Raw genomic sequence first — 12737 nt, forward strand, 5'->3', positions numbered from 1 at the left:
AGGTTGCATATATTGGTGATTCTAAGTTCTTGCAACAAAATTCTTCATTAGTCGAAGGGTAGGTTTTTAGAAATGAACAGGTGCACTGGCTATAATAAAGATGAGAATCCCCAAAATGTTGTAGGGGATCACAAGAGCAAGGATCAACATTATAGATTTGAAATTCCAGATCTTCAGAGTTCAAGTCCATGTGCAAGGAACATTTGACACCATGGATTATTGAGTCTATAAGCTAAAATTATCTGCTCTTAAGGACCACCTGTCACATGAGAGTTTCTAAAAATATGGTTTGTGATTTGCCCCTCTCAAAACGTCAATATTTTGTAGTGGAAGTACCACATATATATGGAACACCTGCTACAAGGAACTCAAGGCTCACTCAAAATATGGTGTTGGTGCTAGTGCTAGTGCTTCATAGCTTGAGGTAAGAAGTTTCCCATCTAGCCTATGGTGGCAGTGTTGGATAATACTTGTATGGCTTATGTGATGGACAATATTCTAGTGTGAGCTATGGAGAATGTCATATGTACATTTCTCCTTGTGGTAGTGAGGCTGGTGAAACGTATTCCTACAGTAATAATAAACATTTGACAAGTGGGATGTGACATGCCTAATAAGGTTGCATATATTGGTGATTCTAAGTTCTTGCAACAAAATTCTACATTAGTTGAAGTGTAGGTGTCTAGAAATGAATGTGTGCATTGGCGATAATAGAGATGATAATCCAAAAAATGTTGCAGGGGTTCACAAGAGTAAGGATCATCATTATAGATTTGAAATTTTAGATCTTGAGCATGTGCAAGGAACATTTGACACCATGGATTATTGAATCTACAAGCTAAAATTATCTTCTCTTAAGGACTAGCTTACACATGACAGTTTCCAAAATTTTGGTTTGCAATTTTCTCCTCTCAAAATGTCAATATTCTGCAGTAGAAATATCGCATAGATGTGGAACGCCTACTGCAAGGAACTCAAGGGCTCACCCAGAATATGGTGTTGGTGCTGGTGCTAGTGCTTCATAGTTTGAGGGAAGAAACTTCCCATATAGCCTATGGTGGCATTGTTGGATAGGACTTGTATGGGTTATGTGATGGAAATCTAGTGTGAGCTATGGAGAATGTCATACCTACATTTCTTCTTGGGTCAGTGAAGCTGGTGAAACATATTCCAACAGTAACAATAAACATTTCTCAAGTGGGATGTGATATGCCTAATAAGGTTGCATATATTGGTGATTCTAAGTTCTTGCAACAAAATTCTTCATTAGTTAAAGGGTAGGTGTATATAAATGAACATGTGCATTAACTATAATAGAGATGAGAATACCCATAATGTTATGCTGGATCACAAGAGCAAGGATCACCATTATAGATTTGAAATTTTAGATCTTGAACATGCAATTCCATGTGCAAGGAACATTTAACATCGTGGATTATTTAATATACAAGCTAAAATTATCTGCTCTTAAGGACCACCTGTCACATGAGAGTTTCCAAAAATTTGGTTTGTGATTTGCCCCTCTTAAAATGTCAATTTTTCAGTGGAAGTACTGCATAGATATGGAGCACCTGCTACAAGGAACTCAAGGGCTCACTCAAAATATGGAGTTGGTGTTGGTGCTAGTGCTTCACAACTTCAGGGAAGAATCTTTCCATCTATCCTATGGTGGCACTGTTGGATAGGATTTGTATGGATTATGCGATGGACACTATTCTAGTGTGAGCTATGGATAATGTCATACATACATTTATCCTTGGGGTAGTGAAGTTGGTGGAACATATTCCAACAACAACAATAAAAATTTGTCAAGTGCGATGTGACATGCTTAATAAGGTTGCATATATTGGTGATTCTAAGTTCTTGCAACAAAATTCTTCATTAGTTGAAGGGTAGGTGTCTAGAAATGAACATGTGCACTGGCTATAATAGAGATGAGAATCCCCAAAATGTTGTAGGGGATCACAAGAGCAAGGATCAACAAGTGATGAACGATACAGTAACTATGGTTGGTGGAAATGAAACTTGGAAACATAAAAATGAGTGTTGTTTAGTCATAGTAGAGATAACACACAAAAAATTAGCATGGATTGCTTGTAAACTATTCAAACTATGTTTGGAGGTCGGCAGGTTGTTAGATTAGAATTTCAGTTTTCTAAAATACTGTCTAGTTGTTCAAATTCTAATCAAGGATATAACTGAAAGGAACTTTAAAAACTCATGGAATACTTACAACACCAAAACAATTCAACATGAAAACCTACTTAGCACAGGAAAACAGAGAACCCACTACAATCTATTCAATTGGCTCCAACTAATATGGCATGATTTGGTTAACTGTAATGTGTTGTTTGCTACTGATTCCACAGTGAAATGTGGTTAGGTACTTGTTGATTAAAATTTAGTGATTAGTACTAACTTGTAAGTCTCCAAAATACATATATCTGGTACAATCTATGACTACATGATGTCATTGAGTAAGATATATTTTTCTTACAACATTTCAAATAACAAATGATGTTTTGAAACATTGTCGCAAAAGTATCATTGAAAAAATAAATTAATACTCGGAGGACATTCCAAGCACAGGGTAACATTATTCATGTACCTCATAGAAGCTATGAAGGTATTGATCTACTATCTGATTGCTTGCATGATTCTTCATTCCATTGCCCCAATTCTAGCACCCTCACAACAATGTCATGTCGTTGTTCTTTTCCTGTTCTATTTTGTGAAATTTTAGACCTTGAACTGATATTGCTTCTTGAAGTTTTAGATATTGAGATTCCATCGAAGAGCACAATTCGTTATCCCATTAATCATGCCCAAATAGAAAGTTTTGAGAGAAATGGTGCATTCTTTCCCCCAAAAAAGAAAGGAACAAGGGCCTGCCCAGGGCCAAAAAAGTCTAACTACTCTATGTTAAGTATGGCAGTAATTGAGGAAAATACTTCAACATGCGACATACAAGTACTATGAAGCAATTTGATTTATGCTTTTTAAATATGTCACTAAATGTCTTTTTTTACATATATCACTATATGTTTTTTTATAGAAATCTAATTGTTATTTTTTTTGCATACATCACTATATGTTTTTTTCATAGAAATCTAATTGTCTAATTTGAAAGAGTTAGCATAGAAGTCTAATTTGCAAAGGAAGTTTAGTTTGCAAAGGATTCAATTTCGCAAATTTAGAGAGCTAGTAAATTCTCTGCTTGTAGGTTGTAGATTCAGGTCACAGATTTTGTGACAATGACAAGTAAGTTTGTGGGCTTTGACTAATCGTTCAACGCTACGCATGACTAATTCTCCAACACTACACATTAACTTGTCAATATTATTCCTGCAAAATGGAAACACACTCACCATCTCCATGAAAACGCTCCATGGTCAAAGGAAAGACAACTCGTGGTCTTTTTGGCTAAAGCATGAGCTAGAGAAGACCTTCTCTTGCTACAATTTTCAACAGTTCCCTCCAAGTCTAATAATTTACTTGTTTCTTCCACCCCATTTAAAATCAACATTTTATCTTTCCTATTTTAAATGATCCCTTAAACAATTGGAAGAGTAAATACTATAATTAAAATGTTGTCCTAACAAATAAATGTACAATGCGATGACAAATGAAGTGAAGAGAAATACATAATCTGTGCACTAAATTTTAGGCTCAATGTGGAGAATTTATCGTCAAGCTTCTATGCTTAGCTCTAATATACAAAGAATGAGTAGTTCACAATGTATCATGCATGGCTTGCTAGCTCACAACCAAATGCCAAAAAAAAAAGTTATGAGCTAAAGGTAGGGAAGCCTTGAAGAAACAGAATAGTTAAAACAATGAGTTATTGTTTTGGGGTACCTAAGGATGAGCAAAAGGACCTAGGCCACTCTTAGACTAAGTGATTCCGTTGTTGCCTAAAAATTGTAAGGGGAGTTAGAGGAATTGATATTAAAAGGAATATCCATTACCTTCATGCAACAATTAGGGATTTATTTTGACATGTTACAATACCTCATTTTGATATTATATATATTGAAACATTTCTATGTAGTAGTTACATTAAGAAGCTTCTAGTTGGTGGCCATCCCATTTTGTAGTATAGGAGCTCATGTGCCAAGGACCCATTATTTTTAATGACATGTTCAATATTATGTTCTACGTCACCTAGTTTGTGTTCGTGTTTGAGTTTGATAACAAAAAAATAAAAATAAAAATAGTGGGCTGGGGAAAACTCATCAAACTAAATGATTATAGATAAAATTATAAAAAAGAATTTTATTTGGAATGATTAATAACTAATAGACAATGAAACATATTTGAAATTTAAATGGGTGAACCATTGCTTCTCATCATTAAATGAGAATGAAATTACATGAAAACATCATTCTCTAACCTGAAATAAAATAATTATATGAGATGCATAAATGATTCATAATTCAAAAAATATAATAGACACAAAAATACTTCTACTTGCAAAGTCAAGAATTGGGGATTCTTGTTTTAACTTTTTAAGATTTGCAATATGCTAGTTATTTTGTGTCCTTTCTTATAGAGCTAAATTTATAATGGTTTTTTATGTAGAAGAAATGCAGCAGAGCAGTCCCAAGGTACTGAACTAGAATTCATTTGGTAGGTTCATCGCATGTAAATGTCAACTCAATTCTAGATGCAAATAATTCGGGTTTTTGGGCTTTGACAGTTGAGTCTAGTAACCATGTCTATTTTTTGTTACTTGATATGAACAATTGCAAATTATAGCATTACATAGAAATTTGGAATACAAGAACAGACCCCCAAAAAAAAACATATCAATATAAATAAGTGAATCCAAAAGGGTGAAATGATAAATGTGCATCCAAGAAACATAAAAGGTAATGCATATTTGAAAATCAACTTAAGGTTATTTTACAAACAAAAAACTGAATATGGGAAAAAACGTGGTACCTGATACTCATATTTTTCTACTAGCAACTGCAAGACTTTACCGATCTCATGTAAAACAAGGAGTGTTAGATGTGTGTCCAATTTACCTGCTTCAATTTCTTCTTGAATGCAAGAAATAAGCCTTGAGATTTTCTCCTGTGATGGAATACTCCCTCAACTGGACAATGGAATAAATTATTGACAAGATTTGAAAGACTCCTTAGACAATGTGCCAAATAAGCTGTTTGGAAAGATTTTATAGTAGCTAGCATTTGATTTTTCCCTTCTGTCTTGATAGCTGGAAGAACACCCTTAACATTGATGTCTCGCAAAATTCTCTCAATCAGATTCTCTACCATGGACAAAAAAATTTGATCACCCAAGACAAGTATCTCTTTTACAAAACTTGATGATGTGAATGTATATTTCATTTTACTTGCAAAAGCCTTGACAAGCACATACCAAACTCGATCTATCAACATTGGATCACCTTCCTATATAGTCATGACAAGCTTTATGTAAATATATTGACCAAGCTAAAATTGTGAGATTAATCATCACATGAATATATGCTACAACACATAAAGCAAAAGTCCATGTAGCATTCAATGGTTTAGAGGAAAAAAAATTGCAAACAGAATTAGGGGGAATTTCTTACTTCAATGCTAAATTAATTGGTAAGTTATGCAATGTGTTAATGACGACATTAGATGTAATAGGATAATTGCTTAATAAATCCATAACCTTACGAAATAGTATAAATCCGATATTTAAAAGAAATCTTTATAGAGAGGAATTAAAAGGGATAATGCAGTTCAGAAACAAGTATTTGAGAAGTTGAAGACAATATGCATAAATAAATGACGGCTAAGAAACAAAAATATGGGTCTCTTAATTTCTTTCATGAGAAATATATCTACATCCCGTATGAGGAATGCACATGTTTTAGTCCTCGGGAGACGATGCAGACTCAACAACGCTCAAAGCCACTACAACAAAGCTCATCATGTCACTTGCATGAATTGAACCTGGGTGGGGACGATAACAATTATTCACCCCAATTGCCTGAGATAAACCCAATTGACATGTGTCTTTTATTAAATTCATATAAACATAATCAATAAAATAAAAAAATAATATCAAACTAGCCCTTATCAGAAAAGGAGGCACAAATTTTCCAGGTTAAATTTAAGGATGAGTGTTTTGATCAACTGTAAGGTTCTAGAATAGCAACAACAAATCAATTTAAAGTTGAAACAATTTCAAGAGCATAAAGATATTTGCAATTTTTTTCTAGACTGTGGAAAATATAGAACATTGCTCAAAGAATTTACAATGAACCTTTCACAATATTTCATAGATAGTCATAATAGGATGCATTCACTATTTGTAGCAAGGATGATGTGTTCACTGTATCAAACTGTTGACAACCTATATATATATATATATATATACAGAATGAGTTGTTCTATTGTTTATTACAATGTAGTGACAAAACCGCCATGCCCTGAAGCATAAAGGTTAGAGTCAACCAATCTAGTGTTATACTTTTCCAGTTAGATTTAACATACTTGAAGTATTGTTCTTTTATTCTGAAAGTTAGACTTCCCATAATTGAACATAAAATAATCCATTCAATTGCAACATTGTAGTAGTTATATGATAAATTTCATTTTGAGCATGCATCCTTCTTATGACATCAAATAGAATCAGGAGAAACGTTTTGAACATGGTATAATTCAAGCCGAGCGTTTCTCTTCTCTGCAATTCCATTTTATAATTTATGTTTTATCAATTTAAACATATATATATATATATATATATATATATATATATATATATATATATGTAAATATGAAAATCCATAACTTGGCTACTTTATTTCATTATAATTTGGGAGACTCATGTCCCACACTAGTTTCTTTATTAATTAAAAGTACATTCCATTGGATATAAATTGGTTGGAACATAGATGGATCATCAACAGAACATATTTTCTCGTTTACATTCACACTGGTTTGTTTTCCATGTATTAAGATTTAGGTAGTCTGAGAAATTGCATTCTTGTGCAATGAATTGTTCCTTATAGATATTATAGTTCATATCATCGAAAAGAAATTCAACAAGGAGAACATGAAGAGGAATATGTTGTTGCATACAGATGGAAATATGAACTCTACCATGATCAAGATGTGCAAGCTAAATAGTAAGCTCATCCAATTGATCAATGTGAATGAAAATTCTTACTCATAACCTGGGCAAGAGGAGGAAACAACAATCACATCCAGCACAAGCATAATAACATACAGTTGTAGATGAACATGATACATTACCTTCTCTTCAAGTTGGGAATCAAGTGACTTAAAGGCATAGGCAAGGAGTATGAAGGATTTTTGCAGTTTGTAGGCCAGAAATCTCAGGTGGAAAACATCTCCAAGTAGAAAACCAAAATTCTTAGTCCTATGTTTTTTTTTTGCCTTCAGTTATTGTTATTAATGTATCATTTATAGCCTGCTAGAAAACAACCAAGTAGTATGTAGAAGTAGAAAATTGACCTCCTTTTATCAGATGTTGGCAATAGAGATCATAGTTTTTGTAGTGAACATTGGTAGAATGTTTTTGTTATGTGTGTCAAACAAAGAAATTCTAAATTATAGGGTTGATCATATGAAGGGATTTGTTATGAAAGGTTTGAATAGGAGGTGCAACCGATAATGGTATCAAGTAGATTTATTAAAAATTTGAGAATCCAGAGGATAATTTGTAGTGAGTTTATATGGCTCAAGTAATATTTTGTATTAAAATCCCTATAACATCCCATGCAAATTAATAAAAGATATATATAATTTTATTCACCAAAACAAGTGTTAGTTATAAAAATTGTAAACTGCAGATCAAGAAACACATGGTAGCATTTACATACACGTACATACCTGCATTACTTGCATTAATTCTTCAAAAAACAAAGAATACATGAAAGGATCCCTCTTCCTTGACGACACCCTTTGTAAATGCCACACTATAATGACAATCAAATGCAACTGGTCCATACAAGATCCCATCCTCTTCCATAGCCCCTCCTTTGCCTTCAATGTTCAGACTACCTCTGATATGCGGTGTTCCACACACCACACTCCTCTGAATCCTATGCAAGCCAAAACTAACCAATATGGCCTTCATGTCCAATCCCCAACTCACAAGGTTCACAGCTTAGGACCTGTATTTACTAATCATGCCCTCCACAATGGATTTCAATTCCCCCATGTTGTAATATAGTTGCAAGGCACTTCCTACATTAGCCTGGTTCAAAGCCTCCATTACGCTCTCAAAAACCTTCATCGCCTCTGATTGCAATCGGTTCCTCGCTTCCATTAACCATGGGATCTCCTCATCGACAACCTCGATGCCCAGCAGATCCCCTTCCTTTCTCAGGGTTTTGATTTCATTATACATTTGAGAAGATTTCATGAGGTCCAAATTGTTGCTAGAACCTTTAAAATCCATCAATTCTCTTAGCATTCTCACTTGTCTTATAACCCTAATAGTGGTCTACAAAATTTCAACAGTCTCTTGGAGGTAAGTTGTTGGGAATTTCACTTGATATGTTGTAGGACTCTACAATCTCAGACATAACTCTCTACACCAGTCCTTACAAACTGCTAAGCCAAGATTTAACTACGTTCAAAACCCCTTGGCATCCTTTAAGCTCTAGATATGTTGAATCAGCTTGTCATGGTATGAATATGCTTAATTTCTTAGCTGCTTTTAGAGCAAGTGAATCCCGTCAACTAGATTATTTGGCTCGTCATGTTGTGAATAGGCTTCATTTCTTAGCTGATTTTAGAGCAAGTGAATCCCTTCAACTAGCTTATCTATGCACGAAACCGCAGATCCATTATTGAGGGCCTTGCTAGAAAATTTCATCTAGATGAAATCATCAGAAAGAAATTTGGCGAAGATGGGATTGTTCATGAATTCTTCTTTGAGGGGTCCATCATTCAAACACCACCATGGATCTTTCAAAGTGGGCTCTAAGTGGGTCGAAGAGGGTTTGAGTTAGGCGATGTAGTGAAAGGGGTATGACAGAGTGTTGTTTTCAAGTGATAGTAACCCACCTCCAAGTCTGTGAAATGTATTAATGGACCTCACCATTTTCTTTTCCCTTTTATTCAAATTCGACATTGTAGAATTGTAGCGATAAGCAAGAATATATACCTGGTGAATGGGAATGTGAATTCGAGGCGCTACCGTGCAGATCCGAAAGCCCATAGGCCCGAAATGGATTGAATAATGCACCAGTGAAGATATTGTGAGAATTTAGAAAATGGAAATGACAGAAGAAAAAGGAAACAAAATTCGAATTCCTTGATCTGAGAGAAGTGCGAATGTGTACATGTTGAAGTTTAATGCTTGGGAATTCTGGTTGATTGTGACTCCTGGGTGTTGAATTCCTTCCATGGTAATGCCCACAAAATTTTACCTTCTAAGTCATGTTGATAATTACCCTGTGACTAAATTTCCTAGTCATTACTTATAGATAAGGTTGAATTTTTAATATTAGCATGGATACTTTAAAATGTCTCCATGTAAAATTTTGGTGAGTAATTTGATATTTTTTTAGGATGTTTCAATTTCAAATTTGGTTGAAACACCCTATTTTCAAAATGATTTGACAAAATATTAATAATTTAACTTAAGAATAAAAAATAAAGAGTATATTGAACTTTCATTATATTAATCGTTGGGTTGGAATTGAAGTTTACCAGGCCTGAACCATTATAGCCTCTATTTTCTGGTAGTGGGCTTCCTTCCCTTGCAGAGCTGGCAACCCTCTTCTCAGAGATGCACCTCTTAGCAGTAGTTTTCCTTACAAATGTGGTGGCCTCTGGTGCCATAGAAACCCTCCTTTAGACTTTCTCCCTTTCGCGCCATTTCCTCCCTCATTTCCTCTGTCGGCCTGGACTGGAGACGTTAAATCTTGGAGATTCAAGGGGTTCTCGGGAAAAACCTCTGAGATTTTTATGCAGGTTTTAACCTCGTACAGAAAATACCTACATAGGAATTCTAAAACAAAGAAATAAACAATGCGAGAGCATAACACATAAAACACATATACACAGATATTTCCCCCTGGATCCCAAAATCGGGACTACCAGCTTGATTTTTCATTATGTTCCTCTCAATGTTACAATACATATTTATACATGTCGAAGCATCCAATACCATGGACCGAAAACCATCGTGTCCAAAACCGTGGACCGAAAAACCATTGCGTCCAAAACCATGTGCGAAAATCATGCACAAAACCATAGGTAGGTCCACCCAACCTAATCATGCACAAAACCATAGGTAGGTCCTCCTTAAGCTCAAACTCTATCTTCTTAGGTTCCTTTGGTTGGACTTCATGTTTAATAACATCTTTTACCTCTCTAAACACCACATCTCAGCTGTACACAACCTTCCTTGTTACTGAGTTCCAAAGCTTATAACCCTTTAAACCATCCTTATACCCATTAAAGATGCACTTTTCATATTTACTATCCAACTTGGTTCATTTCTCCTTTGGAATATGTACATATGCATCACATCAAAATACCCTCAGATGTGAAAGAGAGGGTTTCTTACAAGTCCATACCTCTTGTGGAGTCTTATTCTCCAACGATGATGAAGGTGATCTGTTGACCAGGTAACATGTTATCTCCACCACCTATGCCCAGAATTCCCGTCCTAACCCGGCACCACTGAGCATGCTTCTTTCCCTTTCCATCAACGTCTTGTTCATTCTTTCTACAACTCCATTTTTCTTAGGTGTGTATGGAGTAGTCTTCTTCCATGCTATACCACACTTCTTATAGAATTCTTCAAATTCCTTACTGCAAAACTCTCCACCGTTATATGTCCTCAACACCTTTATCTTCTTCTCTATCTGGTTTTCCAACAGAGCCTTAAATTCTTTAAACCTGTCAAAGACTTCAGATTTATTCTTAAGGAAATATATCCATGAATTCCTTGGGAAGTCATTTATAAATGATACATAGTACACAGACTTACCCAGTGATGGAACCTTCACAGGTCCAAACACATCACTATGCACAAGTTATAATATTTGTTTCAACCTCTTACCACCATAGGGGAAACTCACCCGATTCTACTTCCTATATACACAATTTTCACAGAAATCAAAATCCAAAGAGCTATTACTCATAACTTCTACCATACCTTTACCATGAAGTATTCGAAGGCCCTTCTCTCCAAAATGTGTAAGACTTTGATGCCAGATCATGGTCTTCTCTCCAGAGACCACTAGATTTTCTACTCGACTTTCAGGAACCACAGAGTTGTTGCACCCATCAACAATAATGCTACCTTGTAGCTTGTACAGAGCTCCAATCTGAACTCCCCACATCAATACCAGTGCTCCCCGAACCATCTTGTAGGTATCCTTCTCGAACACTATTTTTACACCTGCATCATCCAGCTTGCTTACAAAAATCAGATTTTTGGCTAATGCAGGAATATGCAGAACACCCGGAAGTGTTCTAACCCTCCCACCTTGCAACTTCAACTTTACTTTTCTGTGACCAATGATTCTAGCCTTCCTATCATCCCCTAAGAAGACATCACCACCATCGTATTTCTCATACTCATAGAGCCACTCTCTATGGGGAGTGAAGTGAAAGGATGCAGCTGAGTCAATCAACCATGCCTCATGATCTACATGTGTACTTGAAGAAGCCAAGTACACATCCCCACCTTCATCTAAGGTGCTTTTCACCTCTGCAGAAGGAGCATCATCAGATCCCTTTCCTTTGCCAGGGGCTTTAGATTTACAATCCCTTTTGTAGTGCCCTTCCTTTCTGAATTTCCAGCAAACCACCTTTAATGGTTTTCGTGGAGATTTAAATCTCCCACTCGATGACTTATTTTTGTTTCTATTCTGGGACCATCCTCGCAAAGACAAGGCATCACCATTCTGGCTCTCCATATTTTTCCGTCTCATATCTGTTATAGAAATTTTTGGGCACTACAACCCCAATCAAACATGTCCATAAACCAAGGGATCCTAAGTCCCTAAAAGTGTTGTTCCATCCCCTAAAAGAACAAGGTCAGTTGATTACATAATCTCCCAGAAGTTCTCCATGAAAAAATACTTAGAACTGGTCAAAACTGGACCATCTCACCTGCTCCATGGTCAAAGTGCGAAGCATCCCACCTAATGCACATGGGAGGTGCGATGCATACTGAAAAACCCTTCTATGGGGTGCAATGGGCGAAAGTGGACAAATGGCAGAGGCAGTATGCGAGGTGGATGGTCATGGAATCTTCCAGAAAATTCTCCTGTGACACTTGCCTCTCTGAACTCGCCCAGGGATGAGTAAGAGATAATCATTCTCCAAGTGGAATCAAGAACTATTAGAGAGAGGACATTAATCAAATCCCAGAAGTTGAATCACCCCCCTGCAAAATCTATATATGGATCCCTCATCCCAGAGATCCAGGAGGCTGGAATTTTGTATCTTGTAAGGAAGTGTTGTTGGTTTCTTGCTGGAATATCATAGTGTTGGGTGATCTAAGCTTTTCATGAGGTGAAAGAAGGGCTTTCATGCTGGAGGATGATGCTGGGTCAGAACAATTGGTTGTAATCCTCTTTGCTATTCTTGATTATTAATAAAGCTATTCAAGTTTTCCTCCACATTCTTGTATGTTTGATGATATATGCATTTGTGTGGTTAATATATATATGGTCCTATATTGTTTATGATTGTAGATCTCTATTCTTCGATAGTATTATGCTGCTTTGATTCCATAGGTGC

At 35.8% G+C, this 12737-nt stretch overlaps 1 pseudogene; it reads right to left on the reverse strand.

Annotated features, from left to right (window-relative positions):
• Nucleotides 1–4905: 4905 nt before the first annotated feature.
• Nucleotides 4906–9075, reverse strand: LOC149166270 (conserved oligomeric Golgi complex subunit 5 pseudogene; annotated as a pseudogene).
• Nucleotides 9076–12737: the final 3662 nt, after the last annotated feature.

Source organism: Pinus tabuliformis, chromosome 5_1 (genome assembly GCF_031772625.1).
Source record: "Pinus tabuliformis cultivar Carrire ecotype Pingquan chromosome 5_1, CPIR1, whole genome shotgun sequence".
Classification (NCBI taxonomy): Eukaryota; Viridiplantae; Streptophyta; class Pinopsida; order Pinales; family Pinaceae; genus Pinus; species Pinus tabuliformis.